Genomic DNA, 6,102 nt, shown 5'->3' on the forward strand with positions numbered 1-6,102 from the left:
TTCCAACTTTCCTCTTGTGATTGAGTTCTAGTTTCAAAGCACTGTGGTCCAAAAATATGCAGGGAATGATCCCAGTATTTTGGTACCAGTTAAGACCTGATTTGTGAACTAGGATGTGATCTATTCTGGAGAATGTTCCATGGTCACTAGAGAAGAATGTGTATTCTGTTGCTTTGGGATGGAATGTTCTGAATATATCTGTGATGTCCATTTCGTCCAATGTGTGTCATTCAAAGTCTTTATTTCCTTGTTGATCTTTTGCTTAGATAATCTGTCCATTTCAGTCAGGGGGGTGTTAAAGTCCCCCACTATTATTGTATTGTTGTCAATGTGTTTCTTTGCTTTTGTCATTAATTGCCTTATATAACTGGCTGCTCCCATGTTAGGGGCATAGATATTTACAATTGTTAGATCTTCTTGTTGGATAGACCCTTTAAGTAGGATATAGTGTCCTTCCTCATCTCTTATTACAGTCTTTGTTTTAAAATCTAGTTTGTCTGATATAAGGATTGCCACCCCAGCTTTCTTTTGGTGTCCATTAGCATGGTAAATGGTTTTCCACCCCCTCACTTTCAATCAGGGGTTGTCTTTGGGTCTAAAATGAGTCTCTTGCAGACAGCATATTGATGGGTCTTGTTTTTTAATCAAATCTGATAGCCTGTGTCTTTTGATTGGGGCATTTAGCCCATTTACTTTTGGGGTAACTATTGAAAGATATGAATTTAGTGCCATTGTATTGCCTATAAGGTGACAGTTACTGTATATTGTCTGTGTTCCTTTCTGGTCTATGTTGCTTTTAGGCTCTCTCTTTGCTTAGAGGAGCCCTTTCAATATTTCTTGTAGGGCTGGTTTCATGTTTGCAAATTCCTTTAGTTTTTGTTTGTCCTGGAAGCTTTTTATCCCTCCTTCTATTTTCAATGACAGCCTAGCTGGATATAGTATTCTTGGCTGCATATTTTTCTCATTTAGTGCTCTGAATATATCATGCCAGTCCTTTCTGGCCTGCCAGGTCTCTGTGGATAGTTCTGTTGCCAATCTACTGTTTCTACCATTGTAGGTTACAGATCTCTTCTCCCGAGCTGCTTTCAGGATTTTCTCTTGTCTCTGAGTCTCGTAAGTTTTACTGTTAGATGTTGGGGTGTTGACCTATTTTTATGGATTTTGAGAGGGGTTCTCTGTGCCTCCTGGATTTTGATGCTTTTTTCCTTCCCCAAATTGGGGAAGTTCTCCACTTTAATTTGCTCCAATATACCTTCAGCCCCTCTCTCTCTCTTCTTCTTCTGGGATCCCAATTATTCTAATGTTTCATCTTATGGTATCGCTTATCTCTCAAATTCTGCCCTCGTGATCCAATAGTTGTTTATCTCTCTTTTTCTTAGCTTCTTTATTTTCCATCATTTGGTCTTCTATAACACTAATTCTCTCTTCTGCCTCATTTATCCTAAATTAGCGCCCCCAGTTTTGATTGCATCTCATTAATAGCCTTTTTGATTTTGACTTGGTTAGATTTTAGTTCTTTCATTTCTTCAGAAAGGGTTTCTCTAATAACTTCCATGCTTTTTTCAAGCCCAGCTAGTATCTTTAAAATCATCATTCTGAACTCTAGTTCCAACATCGTACTAATGTCCGTATTGAGTAGGTCCCTGGCAGTAGGTACTGCCTCTTGTTCTTTTTGTTGAGGTGATTTTTTCCATCTTGTCATTTTGTCCAGAGAATAGATGAGTGAGAGAGCAAAATGCTAACAAGGTAACAACGTCCCCAGAAAATATACTCTAAGCAAATCAGAAAAGATCTGAAACCAGGGGAAAAGAAAGGGAAAGAAAGAAAAAAGAAAAAGATAAAAACAAACAAAAACAGAACAAAACAAAAAAAACAGAATATGATCAAATATGATCAGGCTGGTGCATAGATCAGTGCCACACACTAGATTTTGGGTGTATTTTCGTCTGTTAGAAGAAAGTACCTCCCAAAATTTTAAAGAAAGAAAAACTTATATATGTACAAAAATAAAGGTTGATATGATGAAGAGATGGAATATGAATGTAAAGATGAAAATTATAAAAAATTTTATAAAAGGAATTGATAAGAAGTTGTTTGAAAAAAAAAGAAGAGGATTTAAAAAAAAAGGGAGAGAATGTGATCAGGCAGGAGACTAGAACAAAGCCATACACTAGAGATTTAGGGTATATTTTGATCTGTTAGAAGAAACTGTATCTCAAAATTTTAAAGAGAGAACAACTTATATATATATGCCAAAAATAAGGGTAACTACTATGAAGGCATAGAATATAACTCTAAAAATGAAAAATAAAAATGTTTTCTAAAAAAGGGATTGATAAGATGTTAGTTGAAAAAGGGAAAAAGAAAAATTAAAAAAAAAGACAGTTTTAAAAAAATTAACTTTGAAAAACTAAAGAATTATGGTAAAAATGCCATGAATTCGATGTGCAGTATTCCCCTAGCACTGGAGTTCTGCCATTCTCATTGATTGGTAAACTTGGTCTTGGCGGGCTGTTCTTGCTGATCTTATGGGGGAGGGGCCTGTTGCCATGGTTCCCAGATGTCTTTGCCGGAGGCGGAATTGTCCCGCCCTTGTCGGTCAGGGCTAAGCAATCTGCTTGGGTTTGCTCTCGGGAGCTTTTGTTCCTTGCAAGCTTTCGGTACAGCTTTGGAGGATGAGAGTGAAAATGGCAGCCTCCCAATCTCTGCCCCAGAGGAGCTGAGAACTCGGGGCCCCACTCCTCAGTGAGTCCCAGAGAAAAGCATTCAGTCACTCCCATCTCCCCAGTTTCTGGCTGCCCTCCGTGCTCACCTGGCCAGTGACCGAGCGTTTCTATCTCTGGCACCTGACCCGGTGTGGAGTCTCCAAACCCAGCTGATCCCTGCGGTGCGCTCCCGCACTGCTCCTTCCGGGGAAGGAAGGGGAGTCTCTCCGTATCTGCCACTTGTTGGGTCCCTGCTGGAAGATCAGTGGCCCGACTGTGCCGTGGATCACGGTTTATGACAACCTCGAGCTGAGAGCCCACTCCTGGCCTCCGTCTCTACAGCCGGCTTTACAGCCGGCTTCCCTGCTCTGATACCTGGGAGCTCTGCCTCACTCAGGCACCCCGGTCTTTCTGTGACTCCCGAGGGTCCTGAGACCACACTGTCCCGCGAGGGTTCCACCCCCAGCTTAGCCACTGGAGCGATGTCCCTCAGCGGAGCCGACTTCTAAAAGTTCCGATTTTGTGCTCCGTGGCTCTAGCACTTGCCAGAAGCGGCCGCCGGAGGCTCCTCCCCCGCCGTCTATCCTCCCGAATATCCCCTCGAATTCACTTCTCCGCTTGTCCTACCTTCCAGAAAGTGGTCACTTTCTGTTCAGAGAGTTGTTGCTATTCTTTTCTTCGATCTCCTGTTGAGATCGTAGGTGTTCAGAATGGTTTGATCCCTATCCAGCCGAATTCCTGAGACCAGACGAAATCCAGGTCTCCTACTCCTCCGCCATCTTGCTCCACCCCCCGGCAGTTTCTTTAAAAGTTAAACATACACTTACTATATATGATCCAGCCATTTCATCTTTAGTTATTTATCCAAGAGAAAAGGAAGCATATGTTTACATAAAGACATATACACACATATGCACCTACATAAAGACCCACATATATAAAGCATTCACAGAAGCTCTATTTATATAATCCCACTGTAAACAACCCAAATATCCATCAATAGATACAAATTTTGGTATATCAATACAATAGAATACTACTCAGCAGTGAAAAGGAATGAACTCCAGGGTCACACAACAATATGTATAAATCCAAAATAATTATGCTGCGTGAAAGTAGCCAGACCAAAAAAGAAAACTTACTGTAATGACTATTTATTTAATATTCTAGAAAATACAAATTAATCTATAATGATAGAAAGAGATTAGTGGCTGCCTAGTGATAAGGTGGTAGGTTGGAGGGAAAGAGGAATTACAAAGGGGCATAAGACATCTTTTGGGAATATGCTCATTAATTTACCAAATTGTACCAAATTTTAAGTATGTGCAATTTATTGTATGTCATTATATTTCAATTAAGTTTTAAAAGAAAAAAAAGATTAAATCTCATACCAGTGATGTCTAATACCTGATCCTTGGAATCAAAGACCATAATCTTGAAATGCTATTCCCATTAATTCACAAGGAAGTGACCTGAGGCAAGCCAGGGAGCTTACATTATCTGGAGGTCAGATCAGTGTGGCAGGTTGTTTGGAGTTTTAAGTCAGGTGATAGATGGTATTCATTCATTCATCCAAAAAATGTATGTGTATGCATGAGTGTGTGTGTATAAAACCTGCTATGCAGGGACGCCTGGGTGGCTCAGTCAATTAAGCATCTGCCTTTGGCTCGGGTCATGATCCCAGGGTCCTGGGATGGAGTCCCCCTGTCAGGCTCCCTGCTCGGTGGGGAGCCTGCTTCTCCCTCTGCCTGCCACTCCCCCTACTTGTGCTCTCTTTCTGACAAATAAATAAATAAAATCTTTAAAAAAAAAATCTATGCAGTGGTGCTAGGTATTATTTTAGGATCTGGAGACACAGAGTTGAGTCAGATACAAATCCTGCTCTTAAGTCAAGGTCATGAACCAAGTAAATGGAGCTTCTTAAGTCTGAGACCATCCAGAAGCATGTGAGTGTCTGATAGGATGAGCTATGAGTGTGGAGGTATCACACCCAGATCAGGCGGAACTGGGTTTGGGCATTGAAGTAGAGCTACATTGATCCAGGAAATGTCTCTGAGGATCCAGATTCTGGCCCTTTGACATCCAAGCTTGAGTCATTTAGCAAGGGTTATGGGTAGGAGCAGACTCCCTGATAAGGGGTGAGGTAGGGTAGATGCCCCCAGTGAGCCAAAGAATGAAAGGAAGCATGTAGAGAAATCGTCTATGTGAAGAATACCAAAGAAACTAGCTGACCCAGAGTGAAAATTCTATAGTAGAGAAAAGAGAAAAATAATGCACCAGGGAATAGTTTGGTGGGAGGGACAGTGGACACAAATGGAATCTGAGGGGCTCTTAAAACCCAGTCTGAACAAGTGGAGCTCAGTGGGTGCCAGACAGGAATTAGCACAGATAGGGAGCAGAGAAAGGTCTTACTCCTCAGTATAGTGAGAAGTATAGTCAAATCAGAGGTTGGATGGGAATCCTTTCCTGTGTGAACCCAGGAAGTATAGCCAAGGACTCACAGCCAATCAGAAGAATATATTCAAAACAGGCCACTGTTTGACAAATGACAGGGGGAGGAGCCAGTCCTTTCTCACCAGTAGGGCAACAGATGACTGTAGAAGAATGAAAGTCATGGGATTTTTGACAAGGATCCAAGGAGAAGATATCCAGGTCAAAGCAGAAATTGGTGCCTATGGGGTCCTGATGGGAGATGTCGAGGTGGGGCCAAGTTAAGAGGGCTAAAAGCCAAAGATTACAGCCAATTTTTAAAAGTGGTTAGGACACACAGGGACTAGAGTTGGTCAGAGAGAGGTAAGAAGTTCACCAACAGATGTTTCAAGGACACAGGCCGCTTTTGAGATTGCCCAGGAACTCTGACTCTGCCCATTATGTCATATTCCTACAGAGTCACATGTTAGTACCAGATTACTGAGGGCCTTGGCAGCCAAGCAGAGGAGTTTAGACATGAAGTAATGGGCACTAGGAACAACTGCAAGCTTTTAAGCAAGAGCACAACAAATTAAAAAAAAAAAAAATCAATCTGGCAAAATTGGATAGAGAAAGAGATAGCTTGTTGAAGGCCAGTTTGAAAGCTATCACAACAACTCAGTGGCTATATAGTGAGGGTGGCAGCTGTGAGAAAAGGAGTTGCTATCAGAGAGGTGGGAGAGGAAGCCAGATTGTAGGAGGTTAAGCTGGTTGCCTCTGTGTGGTAGATTGTAACAAAAGTCACAACTATAGATTGATAGTATGTAATAACACAAATATAGCAAAGTGTTAATTGAAGAAAAGAGGTGGTGGGCATGGCAGTATTCACAGTACAGTGTTTTTAAATTTTTTGTATGTTTGAAAATTTACACAATAAAATGGCAAGAAAAAAGCCAAATACTATGCCCCTTCTTCTATCTGTGCCCTT

At 41.3% G+C, this 6,102-nt stretch overlaps 1 protein-coding gene across 3 annotated transcripts in view; it reads left to right on the forward strand.

Moving 5' to 3' along the window:
- The window catches only part of STAT1 (signal transducer and activator of transcription 1), a 295,742-nt gene that overhangs the window by 250,799 nt on the left and 38,841 nt on the right, over positions 1 to 6,102 (forward strand). The gene's annotated exons all lie outside the window — the stretch shown is intronic.

Source organism: Callorhinus ursinus, unplaced genomic scaffold (genome assembly GCF_003265705.2).
Source record: "Callorhinus ursinus isolate GAN/ISIS: 27379988/994484 unplaced genomic scaffold, GSC_fseal_2.0 scaffold2, whole genome shotgun sequence".
Lineage (NCBI taxonomy): Eukaryota > Metazoa > Chordata > Mammalia > Carnivora > Otariidae > Callorhinus > Callorhinus ursinus.